Consider the following 16,031-nt stretch of genomic DNA (forward strand, 5'->3'; position numbering starts at 1 on the left):
AGGCCGAATCTTCTGCAACCCTCAAAGGCCGCAAACGCAATCGGGCAGCCCGGCTATAGTGTCTCGGTCGCCACGCCGGCCAATGCCTAATTTGTGCCGGTGCTTTTTCTCAAAAACTCTATTGTAGGGTTGGGCAGAATGAATCATTTGTAAACATTCAAGCACAGGATACCTCACTGTGAGGTACAGAAAAAACACTGCTGCCCGCCGTGAGGGATAGGGTTTCATCTGAGGGAGGTACTCAGAGGATAGCGATGCGAGGCAGGCGGAGGAGCACTGTGAGGAAGAGAAAGAAATTAAGCTCCCCTGCTGTGTGAGATTTGTATATGTAGGAGGAGCTGGGAGGATAGCGCTACGAGGCAGCGCAAGCCGCTCTGTACCTACTGGCAGTGGTCATCTGAGGTACGGGAGCATCTCTGTCAGTGTCACAGTGAGCAGTGCTGTGAGGTACGGAGAGAGGAGCGCACCTTCCAGTGGGAGTCAAACTGGTTCATGGAGGAGGCGCCCAGAGTATAGCGCTGGGAGGCACAGAGGGAGCAGCAGCGCCAAGTGCAGGTAACAGTCCTGTGAGGTACGTACATAGAGCAGCCTGTGGCGTAGATGGTGCTGCACTGTGAGGTACAGAAAAAGCATCAAACCCTTCAGCAAGTGTCAAAGATATACCTCGAAGAAGCGCCCATAGGATAGCACCGAGAGGCGCAGCTGTGAGGTACAGGCAGCGGGAACCCGGGTGCGCGGTACCTTCAATACACCTGTGAGGTAGCACAGGAAGCCTGTGTCATAGATGGTGCAGCTCTGAGAGGTACATGGGTAGCACTGTGGCCTCCAGTGAGGCGCAGGCTTGAGGTAGAGTTTCACATGGACGGTGTACTCCGAGGACAACGCTGATAGGTGCTGCAGGAGTGCTGTGAAATACAGCGGGAGCACCAGGGCCAGGTCCAGGTAGCTGTCCTGTGAAGTAGGTACGTGGAGCAGCTTGTGGCTCACACAGAGCGTGAAAAATGAGTAGCGCCGTGAGGTACAGATGGTAACAAGGCAACCTCCAGGGAGGTGTATGATAGAGGCCGAGTTGTGTAAAGACAAATTACGCAGAAGATAGAGCCGAGAAGCGCAGCAGTAGCACGCTGTGTGAGGTACAGCGCAGATGTGAGGTATATGCAGTAGTCCTGTGGGCTACGCACAGGGAGCCTGTGCTGTGACACACATGATGCAGCACTGAGAGGTATGGTTGTTAACACTCTGAGGATAGCGCCGAGAGGCGAGCAGGAGCAGTGCTGTGAGCAGCAGGGTCGTTTACAGGGGCAGCACACTGAGGTACAAAGGGTATAGCGGGTGAGGTACGTACACTGTGCAGCGAGGTACACAGAGTGTGCGGCACGCAGCCAGTAGCATCTCTGGGCTCTGTGAGACATGATTTTTGAGCAGCTGTCGGAGCCTTTGTCAGTCTGTCTGGAGCTCTGTCCGTGTGTACTTCGCCTTATCTCTTCCAGTCACCTCTCTTTCTTTACCTCCCATCAATCAAACATCGTGCTTCGGGCCCCCTCTCTTCTCATGTCTCTGTTGGAAACTCTCTGCTCCTCGCCCTGTCTCTGCCTCTACACCCCGTGGGCTCCTCTGTGTGTCTCACTACCTCGAGCGCCCCCTGTCTCGCGGTTTTATTTACCATTCTGTGCCTCGAGCTAAAGCACCCTGCAAACACAACATAACCCTACACAAATAACATAACGTAACCTAACCTAACATGACATGGGTATTTGTTAAGCACACGTTCACCCTTGGGTATCTTGGCGCTGAATAACAGATGTTTATTGTTACCCAACTCAATGAGACTCATTTTATCGTCCTCAGAAGGATGAAATGCTGAGTTGACCTGGTCTACTTACCTCTGTCTGTCGGTGTCTGACAGTGCTGTGGGTCTCTGAGTGTGAGTAAGCTGACAGTGTCTAATTGTATGACTGTGCCGTGAGTCTCGGAGTTTCAGTAAACGGTCTAGTTACTTACCTTGGTCTGTCTGTGTCTGACTATACTCAGTGCCTGACTGAGCTGTTGGTCTCTAAGTGTCTGTAAACGGTCCTCTCTAGTTTCCACTGTCTGTCTGCCTCTCAAATAACGTCAGCCCACCTTCAGGTGTCTCTGAAGCACCTCCAGCCATGCCTCCTTTCCTCTTTCTATTCTTGCTTTCTTACACCCTCATCCATTTCCCATCCTCCCATTCCTTGGTGCATTTCTTCCTTCTTCCTCCTTTCATTCCATTCTTTCTTTTTTCCTGGTCCTTCCTTCATCCCTTCTTTAATTTCTTCTTTTCTTACCTTCAACCCTTCCTTCTGCTTTCCTTCCTCATTTCCTTTCTTTCTATTCATCCATTTCCTTTCTCCCTCATTCCTTCTTCTATCCCTTCATTTCTTCCTTTCACATTCTTTTCTTATTTCCTCCTTCTTTATCCATTACTCATTTAATTCCTCATTCCATTACTCACCTTCCTGCCTGAATTTGTTGCTGTCTTCTTTGATGTATTCCTTCCTTTATACCTTTCTTTCTTTTAAACAGCACAGTACAAGCACATTCTCTTTAGTTTATAAAGCTGCATCAGGCCCTCAAATGACCCTACTAATGGTAAAGTTTGAATTTACACACATTTTCTAATTTGAGTTCACTTTAAAGTTGTTGCCATAGGCTTCCCAAATGTTACAATATGTTATATGGATTCGCAGAGCGCACTTATCAGGTGAGGTCTTTGATGTGCTTATGTGAAGAACTAGGTCTTCAGCTCCTTGTGAAACTCAAGTGAGGAGGTAGCTCTAATGTGTTTAGGCTTATGGATGTGGGTGGAGGTCAAGAAAGGAAGTGGGTGGAGCCACTGGAGGTTGTGGACGGAGTCGGGAAGTGGATGTGGCCTCCTAAAAAATGTGAGCACCTGCACTTCATATTTTACAAATTAAGCACTGCACACCGGAAAGCGGAAACAACGTATACAGTAACCACAATAATCCACCTCCAAATTGTTTTTATCATAACGCTGAATTGAGTTACCTTCCTAAATGAGCATTGCTTAAGCCAATGGCTCTGGCCTATAAATGAAAGAAGCTCTTCATTTCAACATTCAATAACTCATTATGCATGCTCTCTCTTTCGACCTTGAACTCTTGAACTCTTGAATTCATGCATTCATCCATTGACTCGATTTTCAGTTCACTCCCTTATGAATGAATGATGAGATTTATAGAGCGCAACTATCACACGGTGTGGGCATCATGGCACTAAAGCAGAAACGAGACAGGAGGGGAGAGCAGTGGTACGATTCTACCAGATCAGATGAGTGAGAAAACTAAATTGTCACACTCCCTTTGCAGCCAAACCTCCTGGCTTTCTCAATGCCAGGTTTTAAAAAGTCTTGAATTCAATGTGAAAATCCACATGACTAAAATATTGCGCAGCACACCTATAGCAATCCTAGTATTTGCAAAAATTATGTAAAAGTCATAAGGGAATTGTTTTTTTAGCTTTGCACACCTCCCAGACGTGATTGACTGTTATGTCAAAGTGAAACATGCTGTAATTCAAAAGCTAACATAATATTAGATTGCCATGCCAAACGGATACATCTTTTTCCGTATTACCTGAAGCAAAATGAAAATTGCACACAAGTGCACAAGGCACTGTGTAATCTGCTAACTAGTGCCGCTCCACCCCTTGAGACAAATGCCTAAACCTAGATATTTGTCACACTGGCGCTCCTGGCACTGCTCTGGAACAAATTCTCATTCTGCTCATGTCCAGCTGAAATTACTTTTTACGAGTAACTTACCCAGATGGTAGCATTTTAAAGTAATAAGTATTCTGTTACACGCTTCTGTAAAAGTCATTTGAATAGGACGTAAAAAAATGCTCCCCCTTTGATTAAAGTAAAAAAAAGTTTTAAAAGTCGAAAAGCATTTCTTGTCTGCCAAATTTGCCACAAGTACAAACCTGTTGCAGGGTTTGGATGGGGGTGCAAACCATGAACCCGCGCTTATTGGTGGGAAACGTGCTGCAGGGTGGCTGTTCATCGAACAGAAAGGGCTCAGCGTCAGCTAAGGGGCTTCACTAAATCACGCTATCAGGACAATCATCTCAGAAAGTCGAACCATATTTTCAGTTATGTCAATTTCCTCTTACCCCAGCTCTAGTCACTTATCTCTGATCATCTGCCTTCAGCAAGTAGCCAGCTGGATGGCCGGGTGTGAATTCAACGAGAACAAAACTGAAGTTATGCAGCTGGGCAACAACTTCTGCAGAAATCTCACTAGCCCTCTACAGTACGTTGCCTTCCTCACAAAGCTTGATAGAGAGTCTTGGGATGTAGCTGAACCACCAAACTAAAAAACTTGCTGCCAGTTGTTACGGCACCCTGAGGCTGTTAAGGAAGGTCCTTTTGTAGGTGGCTCTATGTGTAGGTGGCTCTGTCTGTATGAGGGTGGCTCTGTGTAGGTTGCTCTATGTGGGTGGCTCTGTGTGGGTGGCTCTATGTGTGCGTGGGTGGCTTTGTGTGTGTGGCTGTAAATGCAATAGGTCATGCATTTGTGAGCGATTAAGCTATTGGCAATGTGAATGACAATGCCATTTATTTATGATTAAAAAAAAAAAGTCATGAGCAATGCCAATGGCTCTACCTTCAATAATGCCGAGACCATTGCATTGTAAATGCTTGTTTAATATGTCCTTGGTGATCAGTCATTAAATTAATTTTTGATACATGCAAGGCATTTTTAAATTCACCACGTCACTCTGCTCACGTAACCTATCACTTAGCCTTCACATCTTCACATTACCCGCTCCGCGGTAAATCTGGCGTTGAAGCACACTGGGGTGACATTCGGTCACACCCAGTGGGGCCCGATGATGAAGCATGTCACCGACCAGGTCGGTGAGTGAGGGCTTTCTAAACAAACCTAATTGGTGTTGTTTCTCTCTTGTGCTCTATTACTTGTGTGTTCTTCAACCAAGTAACACTCTTTTGTTGTTATGATTTCCTACCCTGGACAGTTTGGGTGATCTGCAGGAACGATAGCGGGAACCCTGTGTGTGTGACATCCGAACCAGAGCGGTTTGTGTGTTCTGTGTTTGCCACCCGAACTAGACTGTGTGTGCTGCAGCACAACCAGTTCTGTCTGTGTTTCCTCCGTGTGTGACATTCAAATTCAAAGCAATTCCTGCACTCTCTGTATATGGCATCTGAACTTAGATAATGTGTGTACCCTCCGTGTGTGACATCCAAGCTTCAGGAAGTTTGCGTGCGCTGTGTGCGGCCTCTGTAATCTGTGGTGCAGCGTCACATTGGTAGATCGCCCCTGGATTATGCACCGACTCCTGTGGATCCGGGGGCAGGTTGTATTTTTTTTCTGGACTGGCACGGATTTGGGTGGCAATGTGTGGTGCACACAGAGCAGCCCTCCTTGTATCTTGAGTTTTAGTGCAATAATAAAGGTTCCTGTATCCACCTTTCTCTGCCTGCTGGCATTGTATGTGGGTAGCACATTCCTTATTGATACATGCACACACATGCACGCCTGTGTTGTGAGTGCCTCCCGGGGTACATGTGCATCTAACACTATGGAGTCTCAAGGCGAGAGTGGCATGTCCTGTGCCCTGCCCCAGCACAGTCTGAGTGTGTGTTTGTGTGTATGTGATGTGAGAGTGTGTTCGTATGGGTGTGTGAGAGAGCGCAAGAGAGTATGTGTCTGTGTGCATAAACAGAGGTGCACACTGTCCAGTGCACACACCTCTCCTTTTAGTTAAAAGGATTCCCAGCTCGAGGCGCACAACCACACACACAACCACCCACACACACAAACACACATACAATCACACACAACACCATGCACACCGCCACACACACAGCCACACACACACAGCCACACACACAACCACACACACACACAACCACACACACACACACAACCACACACACACACAACCACACACACACACAACCATACACATACAACTACACACACACAAACACAGACCCACACACACAACCACACACACACAACCACACACACAGCCACACACACACAACCACACACACAACCACACACACACAACCACACACACAATCACACACACAACCACACACAACTACACACGCAACCACTAATACACACAAAACCACACATACAACCACAAACACAACCACACCGTCAGTGCACACTTTCACCAGGCACAGACACCATCAGATGTCAGTGCACGCTTTCACTGGGCACAAACACCACCAGCCATCAGTGCACGCTTGTACCAGGCCCAAACACCACCAGCCATCAGTGCACTCTTCCACCAGGCACACACCACCAGACGTCAGTGCATGCTTTCACCAGGCACACACACACCACCAGCTGTCAGTGCACGCTTTCACCAGGCACACACACCACCAGCCGGCAGTGCACGCTTCCACCAGGCACACACACCACCAGCCATCAGTGCTCAATTTCTACAGGCACACACACCACTAGTTTGTATTTGTTCACCCCCTCTGTGTTTTCCCATTGTTCTCTTGTAATTAAAAAAAATTGTAATGTATGTTTTCTTCCCTGTGCATGCCAGCCCACCTCCCACGCCTCTCTGTCATGGTTTCCACTAATAGTGACATCCCCTCTTGTGTGCATATCTCTGTCTGTGTGTGTTTTTTGCTGTGTGCGTGTTTCTGTATTGGTCTGTGCATCTCTATGTGCGTGTTTCTGTCCCTCGGTGCACATCTCTGTCTCGGTGTGCGTGTCTCTATCTGCGTGTATTTTTCTGTGTGTGCGTCTATCTCTGTGTGTGGGTCTCTATATATGCATTTGTCTCTGTAAGTACGTCTCTTCTCTGTGTGTGCATCGTTGTTTCTATGTGTGTCTCTGTCTGTGTGTGCGTCTCTATACGTGTGTCAGTCTCTATGTGTGCGTGACTGTCTGTGCGTCTCTGTGTGTATCTTTCTATGTGCGTGTCTGTCTCTGTGTGCGTTTGTGTGTGTTTGTCTGTATGTGTGTATCGGTGCATGTGTCTCTCTGTATGTTTGTCTCTGTGTATATGTCTACTGTTAGCCTCATTGGCAATGTAAATATGGCATGGGAACGCTATAATACACATACTTACTCCACAGATACATAGAAACCTGCCATTCCCTAACACAAACCAGCAAACATATCCAGCTAAATATAAACAATGCCAAATTCTCTAACTTTAACTAATGCGAGACCTGTTGCATTGCAAATGCTTGTTCTGCCTTGTTACTGTGTTGATTACAAAAAAATGATTGTGAATGCTTTATTGTGGAATTCTATATTGCATGATGAAATGACGTTGTCTTCCGATCTTTGACCTCGCCATTCGCGCCGTAGGCTCACGATCGGTTTCTCTATTTGGCATTCCCCCAGTGCGGTTCTCTTATCACTTGGGTGCACGCTCACCTGTCTGTACTTGGCGGCTTGCTGCATTATTGTTTCACTAATGCAGAGCCTTCCCTCATCGGGTCCGCCATTTCCTGTGCACATAGCCAGACATGCGTAACCCAGATCGGTTATGTTTAGGCTACACAGTGTCTTCTTTAATTTCTTCCCTCCTCGATCGTTGTTCCTATAAAGCCAGTTGCCACTCTGCTTATCTTAACCCTTACAGAGTGGTGCTGACACCTGTCTCAGGCTGTAAAACTCGAGTTAGCCTTAGAGCTCCCATACTTTTGGCTCTTTGACGCCCTATAGATAAGGGATGCAATATGTGGGTTGCAGCTTTGCGGAGGAGTCATTTTATCAGGATTCGTTCCTTAGTGCACTGAGGGCTGACTCCCACTTACTAATTCCCCTGGAATAGGCTTGGCATTTTCGTTAGTGATTACTTTCACTCTCTCAGAATGGAGGACTGGGCCACCTTTGAGGAGGATAAATATGGCTTCTATGAGGAACCGCAAGGGCCCTATCTGGAGGACAAGTTGTTGGATGCCCTTGATGCCTCTGTCCAACAGTCAGCTAACAAAGCCATAGAGTGGACCATACCTAATACAGTCAATTAGGCTCTGGCAGCCGCTATAAAACCAATTATGGCACAGTTAGAACATTTGGCCACGCACCATGGGCTCCAAAATCGGGAGTGTTCTGAATCTTTACCAGGTTCTGCTGACACGTCTACAAAAGCAAAAGCCAAGTACACATGGCCTCACACGCAGGCTTTAGCTAGTCAACCTCAGGCTCCTTTAAGGGACCACAGATATTCTGTCCCTTCTGCCTCATCCAGTGTACAACAACAGCGCAAAGTGGACACGGATAGCAACACGAACACAGGTACCTATTCTTTGGACCATTCTTCTCCACCAAAAAAAGAAGTCTGAAAAATAGTCGATAGCCAGACCTTCTGTTTTAGCCTTCCAGGTCATGAGCCCATTTGATCTTATCCCCCAAGGCATCGTACATCCTCGATCCTCCGATTGGGCTCCCACCCCGGAGGTTGGAGACTACCTGCATGAAAACCTACTTAAAAGTGTTGATAAGGAAGTGTGTGATCGCTTGCGAACTGAGTGTCCCCCGACATTTCTGACAGGGTGACTGAGACCCCGGATATTGATCCTAACATGTTGGTGTTCTTGACAAAATCCACCAAAGACCCGAAGAAAGGTATTCACTGATCATGACCCGGTTGCCAAGGTAAATGATTGGATATGGCTGGACCTCTGGCAAAAATACTAGAGATGGCCTTAGTGGCCAAAGACACAGGTTCCCTGGTGGATCCTGACATTCTGTTGGGCTGGACATAACATGCCATTAGTTTCTTAGGAAATGCCCACCGCGACGTCTCCACTGAAAGGTGCAAATCCCTGCTCATGAAAATGGGCTCCAATCTGATGTTACGCACCTCCACGGAAGCAGGACCCTTAGCCGAAGGCCTCCTATTTAGGGACAGGTTTGTCAAAGATATGTTCAAATATGTGGGTACTTTTACATCTCTTGACAAAGCCTAATCTAACATCAAGAGAGTCTTTCAGCGGGCCTTTTCGGCCGGACAAGGCAGGGACCACTCGCCAGGCCACTACTACTACCAAGCCCCCCACGAGGCGGCTACAGCCGTGGCAGAGGAGAATGGCAGGATACTACCAGAGGTGGCATGTTCTACCCCATCAGACAGAGGTTCTCCCGCCTTCGATTAAACCAAGGAGGTCATAGAGCAGGCTTCCAATCTCTTCTCATGAGGATTGATCTGAAATTAGTGGATGTAGCCTCGGTGGGGGCAGCACCCTTTGTGGAAGGGCATTGTTTGGCGATAGGTGTGAGAAAGTGCCATCTTTCTTGCATTGGTATGCCCCCACTTTTTTCTGACTGCTGATGTGCTTTGATTGAGTGTGCCCTGGGATCCTGCCAACCAGGTACCCAGGGCCTGTGTTCCTTCCCTAAAACTGTGTTACAACTAAAACCCAATTGGCATCTCTGGCCACCTGTCAGCCCCTAGTAAATGGTACCCTAGGTACCCAGGGCATGGTGACCAGAGAAGACCCCTGAGGGCTGCAGCACATATTGTGCCACCCTCAGGGGCCCTGTACCCTGACACCCACACACTGCCCTTGCAGGCTGAGTGTCTAAGTACAGAACCAAACAAAGAGTCGACATGGCACACATCCCTATGTGCCATGCCCGCAGAACCCACTGCCCTGACATACTTCAGTCACCCCTCTAGCTGGGTGCCCTATGCCAGAGGTGTGGGCACAGGTGCAAGAGCCCTGTGCCCCTACAGTAACCAGGGTCATTCCTTGGCACTGTAAGTGCAGTGATGCCATTAAGAGTATATGGTGCTGGGAGGTCGTCATTACGAACTCTACAGCACCATAATGGCTACCCTGAAGACTGACCAGTTTGGTTTCAAACTTCTCAGCACATTAAACCCGCACTGATGCCAGTGTGGGATTTAATGTAAAATGCACCAGAGGGCATCTTAGAGATGCCCCCCTGAAAACCTAATCTACAATCCACGTCTGGGCTGAGTGGCTGCAGAGGCTGCCACACAGCAGACATATTGCTGGACCCCTGGGTAGGAGAGCCCCCGCTCTCCTGGGCCTGGACAATGCACATCCTGGGCGAGGTGCTAGGTCTCCTCCCCCAGGATGGGCAGGGGGAAGCTTCAAAGGCATGCCGCCTCTGTGAGCTTCTCCAGACCATTTGCTGTACCCAGCAACCAGCCCCCACCGGTCCTGACCCCCACTCTGGCGGGAAAACTAGCAGGAAAAACTACGTCAGGAAGGGGGGGTGCCAGCCTGTGCCAACCCCAACCCTGAGGTGGAGGAAACAAGGCGAAGCACGACCCCTGGCTCCAGCGATCTTGAAGATGGGGAGCCCTGCCCAAACACAGCTAGGCTCCTGCCGTATTGGTCCCTGTCCTTGCCCTACCTGTAACGCCCCTAAATTCAGTATTTAGAGGCTCCCCAAACCTTCCTTCCTCAGATCCAGATAAGAAAAGAAGAAAGAAGATCAAGAAGAAGAAGACCCGCCTTGCAGCTGCTATCAACAGGACGATGACAACTGACTTGGTCCCAGCCCTACCGGCCTGTCGTCCCTGGAACCTGCACCTGCCTAATCCCGGCGACTCCTGCGGACAGCAACCTTGGGACACCAAGAGGGCCTGCCTGCCTTGACCCTCTTAAAGCCTGGGACTCCCATCAGCAGAGGCTCTGCTGCAACAAACCCCCTGGTGCCAGCCAGGAAGCTCCGGAACAGCCCACTCTGCACCCGCCGAGCCCGGCCCGTGTCCAAGACCACGAGGACGTCCCCTCGGCGACTGGGACCCGAAGTCCAGTGCCCAAAGACCCAACTCGACGAACCAGACGATGCCTGCAGACTCAGAACCAGGGGCCACCCCAACCGCGAGCGCCCGACGGCTCAAAAGCACCCTGCACCCAGCCGCCGAGTGCCGCTGGCTGTGCCACCTTTGCCCTATCCTACTTCGCCCTTTGCCCAGAGCAAGTGACCAGGAGCCCAGCTCCACAGCCGTGTGGCCTGCTAGCCAGCAGCCACCAACCGGAGGCCCCCTTTCCCTCATTGGATAACATTGGGCCTAACTACAACTGCACCCGGCCGCCCCTGTGCCGCTGAGGGTGAACCAACTGTACTTACCTGACACTGGGGGACCCCTGAGTCTATGCCCAGAACCCTGACTTCACCACTCGAGTATTCACCTGGAAACCGGTAACTCACTTACCTGCCATTGGATAACATTGACTGGTTTGACTCGATAAAATCACCTGGAAACCAGTAACTCACTTACCTGCCATTGGATAACATTGACTGGTTTGACTCAATAAAATCACCTGGAAACCGGTAACTCACTTACCTGCCATTGGATAACATTGACTGGTTTGACTCGAAAAATCTTCTAAGTGTGAAGTTTTGGAAACTAAAAATATTCTTTAAAAATCATACGAAATACTGAAACGCAATTACTTACCTGTTTTAAGTTGAGATCCCAGTACTGGACCTAGGAGCCTAGTACTGGATTACAAAAGTAACAAGATCATACTTTACATGCAACCTGAATTTTCTCCCGTTGGATAACATTGCCAGATTTTCTTTGAAAAGTTTTTAAGTGTGAACTTTTAAAACAGCTTTATATTACTGAAAAATCACTACTGTAACTAAAATGATTTTACTAAATTGGTTTTAACTTAGACCCCCGGACTGAATTTAGGATCCAGTCGGATCTACCAAAGTAATCTACAAAGTAATAAACTGTACTTATATGATGAAAACCCATTGAGCTCAATGCTATAGTGTGTTTAGAATTGTGTTGCCTACTGCAACCCCTGGATCTATTGTGTTCACAAAGTTTATTGCCTCTTGGCAAAGTAATTACATGAGAGTACTCATCTCGAGAAAAGTATGTTTTGATACCTGTGGGTTCTAAAAATAAAACAACTATATCTGTTGATATAAAAACAATTGACCTGGAGTTCAGTCCTTGAGTGTGTGAAACCTTTTGCTGACTGAGTGTGTACAATAAATGCTTTACACTGTCCTCTGGTACTGCCTTACTGCTCGATCAAGCTACCACTTTTGAGAGTAAGGTCAGTCCTGACTTTAACCTCTGTTATACCTCTGGGGTTGGTGGACTCTATACACACTGTACCTGATTCTGGTCCAGTATATATAGAGCCACTTTCTCACAGTAGGTTTTTCAAGAGCGTTGTAAAGTTTGTAAATATGTTTATAACCATAGACAAGTGGCAGTCATTTCTTAAAAAGGTTTTCCAAACCAGCCTTTTTGGAAAGGCCAAGAGAGGCTGGGACCACTCACCAGGCCATCAGTAATTCCAAAGCACCCAGACAGGATACTCTGTATGTATACGAGGAGGCTGGCAAGAAAACACAAGAGGGAGCAAATTTTTTCCATCCAGACCACATTATCAGAGAGGCAGAAATGACAGAGGCAGTGACAGGAGCAACTTCCAGACGCCACAAGCACAGGCAAGGCTCAATTCAGTGATGAATGTTTATCTGGGAGGCACAGTGGGGATGTTTCTCCACAATTGGAGATGATCGGCACAGGGTGCTTGGGTACTGGAGACTTGTTCAGAATTCAGGTTAGATTTCTATCACACGCGGCATCAAGAGAATCCCAGCTCAACTATCTCTTTCCCTACAAGGGGCAGACTTTATAGACTCAGAGATAGAAGAGCTGCTTCAGAAACAGACCATTATTCTAAGTGTCCCTTGCCCCAACTGTTTTTACAGCACAATTTTTTTAGTGCAAAAGAAATAGGGGGCTAGAGGTTACTCTTGAATTTGACAGGCTTCAATCGCTGGCTTATCTACAGACGCTTCAAAATAGAGGGTATTCATCTTTTGAGAGACATTCTGCAAGAAGGTTATTGGATGGTCTGCCTGTACCTCAAGGATACCTATCTCGCCATCGACCTCTTCACACCACAGAATCATTTTCCATAGAAAGACCCATGATATGAGTATTTGGTCCTGCCTTTCGGTCTTTCCGCAGCACCATGGTATACCATCAATTGGAGGAGTTCTTCAGTTGGAGAGTGGGACCATTAGCGAAGGCAAAGGATGCTTTTCTGCCGGACAGGTTGGCCGGCCTCAATGATGCTTTTCCCCTCTGTGCTATAGCATCACGAGTGGCAGCGCAGCGCAAGTGAAGCAACAGTTAACAGACCTAGTATTAGTCTCTCCAATCTGGAAGGCTCAACCGTGGTTTCCGGTTCTCTTGGTGTTGACTTGTGACTCTTTGAAGCTCCTTCCATTGTTCCTGGAGATTCCGAAGGGTCCTCTGGAGGAGTTGGTGATTTGATGGTGATGATCCGATGGTGATGGTGGGTCAGCTGCATCTCATAGACTGGAGAATTTCATGCAAGGATAGTGTGTGCTTTTTGAATAAAGCTGTATAATACATTAAGCAAGCATCAGTCCTGTCTACCCACAAGTGATACTCCTGTGCCTGGAGGGGCTAGCTGGGTTGGTGCATGGAACAACACCTGGATCTCACTGAGACAGAGGTAAAGGAGGTCATCATTTCTTATCTTAGAAGGCTGAGAATGGCCTGTCTTTACGTCAGTAAACAATGCATGAGGACTATGTATGTAAAGAACTGGACCTGGCAGGTTAAGTGTTTACTCCAAAAGGAATATCCTATTCCATTACTAGAAGAACAAAGTAGTTTTCTAGAAATATTGAATATCCTGCTTTTCCTCTTAATGCTAAGTTGTGCGTTTCAAATGTTTTGAAAGTGAATGAAGATTGTACTCGGTCTCTAAGAGCGGATCCGATGTACAATCATTAATTTAGCTGCTGAGGCTCTTTAAGATGGTTTCCGCGGCCACACTAGCTAGGTGGCATAATGGAGTGATGGCAAAGGCAGGAATTGATATCCAAAACTTTGGGGCTCATTCTGCCAGAGGAGCCCTGGCCTTGAAGGTGTTCTACTTTGAAGGACATCTTAAGGACGACAGCTGACTGGTTGCCTGACTCAACTTTTAACCCTTTCGCTGCGGCGGCTATTCCGCAGCAGCGCTAACAAGGCGGGCGGCCGCGCGGCGGCCGCATGCTGGTGACAGAACCGCTCCGTCACCAGCCGCGGTTGAGCTGTGCTTGTGACGGAGCGGTTCTGTCATGGCCCGCCCCGCTCAATAGAACGCGCCGCGCAGGCGCGGCGGCCGGGCCATGACGGAACCGCGCCGTCATCAGCACAGCGCCACCGCAGCTGATGACGGAGCGGTTCCGTCATCAACAGGGGAGGGGTTAAACAATTATATTACAAACCTATTGTGGCGGTTGCATCTCTGATGGTAAATCAGCTTAGAACTAACATAATCCGAGCCTCTGGTCCTGACACAGAATAAAAAAAATGGCTAGCATTCGTACCAAGTATTTTCACTTCTATTAAGGACACGGATGCAAGGATTATCCCACCCGTAAGGGTACACTGTAGAGTAGGATGAGTTTTGCATTCAGTGTTCACAGTCTTGGGTATTGCAGTAAGTCACAGAGTCTAATTGGTATTTGAGAACATTTGTATCAGTGTACACCCGCCCATATGTTTGAAGAGTGGCAACTATGGAATACTAACAGCTCTCTGTTTTATTGCAGGCTCTAATCAGAAGGAGGAGTGACGGCATTCACGATTTGGGATTGGGAGGATTTGGACTACGTGGCTAAAGCACAAAGTTGTGGTCCTCCTTGGACAAGATATGCTGGCCGGTGCTAAAGGTTTTTCTGGACTTCAAGTTAGCGAAGAGGCATTCAAGATAGTCCTTGTCGTATTTGAGGCGACATATTGGCTGTGATTAGTGGCTTACATTATGGAAAGGATCCTTGAAAATTAAGTTTATCAGTTAAAAATGTTTTGATTGGCTGCTGTAAAAATTGCAGTAAAGGGAAAGAAGCATACTCCTTTCCTCTGGGAAAATTCTTGGGTCCGAATGTTGGCACATTTATTATTTCTGTTGGAGCCCAGCACATTACTGTTTCTGCTTTCATCATTTCCTGTTTCCTGTTCCTCCCACAGAGGGCATCTATGCCAGAAAGGGCATATATTAGTTCAGTCAAAGTGCCTACTCCAGCACAATGTGCACTCTATAACGTCTCTTTCACTTCCTATCAAGTTCTTCTGTCTCACTCTCAGATGTCATGTCCTTTCTTCACTCCTCGGTCTCTTACTGTTGTCTCTATCGGCCTAGGTCTCATTGCTTGTGTTTTCTTCATTTGCACTAACACCCTTATTTAGAGTGCCATGCTATATCAAGTCTATACCTTACCACATCCGCAGTCAGTGGTATTACCTCCTCATTTACAGTGCCAAGCTATATCAGGGGTAATATGTTACCACATCCACGTTCAGCGGTATTACCTCCTCATTTATACTGCCATACTTGTTCAAGGGTACCACATTACCACATCCACGGGCAGCGGTATTAACTCCTCATTTATACTGCCATACTATTTCAAGGGTACCACATTACCACATCCACGGTCAGCGGTATTACCTCCTCATTTATACTGCCATACTATTTCAAGGGTACCACATTACCACATCCACGGGCAGCGGTATTACCTCCTCATTTATACTGCCATACTATTTCAAGGGTACCACATTACCACATCCACGGTCAGTGGTATTACCTCCTCATTTACAGTGCCAAGCTATATCAGGGGTAATATGTTACCACATCCACGTTCAGCGGTATTACCTCCTCATTTATACTGCCATACTTGTTCAAGGGTACCACATTACCACATCCACGGGCAGCGGTATTAACTCCTCATTTATACTGCCATACTATTTCAAGGGTACCACATTACCACATCCACGGTCAGCGGTATTACCTCCTCATTTATACTGCCATACTATTTCAAGGGTACCACATTACCACATCCACGGTCAGTGGTATTACCTCCTCATTTACAGTGCCAAGCTATATCAGGGGTAATATGTTACCACATCCACGTTCAGCGGTATTACCTCCTCATTTATACTGCCATACTTTTTCAAGGGTACCACATTACCACATCCACGGGCAGCGGTATTAACTCCTC

Source organism: Lissotriton vulgaris, chromosome 10 (genome assembly GCF_964263255.1).
Source record: "Lissotriton vulgaris chromosome 10, aLisVul1.2, whole genome shotgun sequence".
NCBI classification, from domain to species: Eukaryota; Metazoa; Chordata; class Amphibia; order Caudata; family Salamandridae; genus Lissotriton; species Lissotriton vulgaris.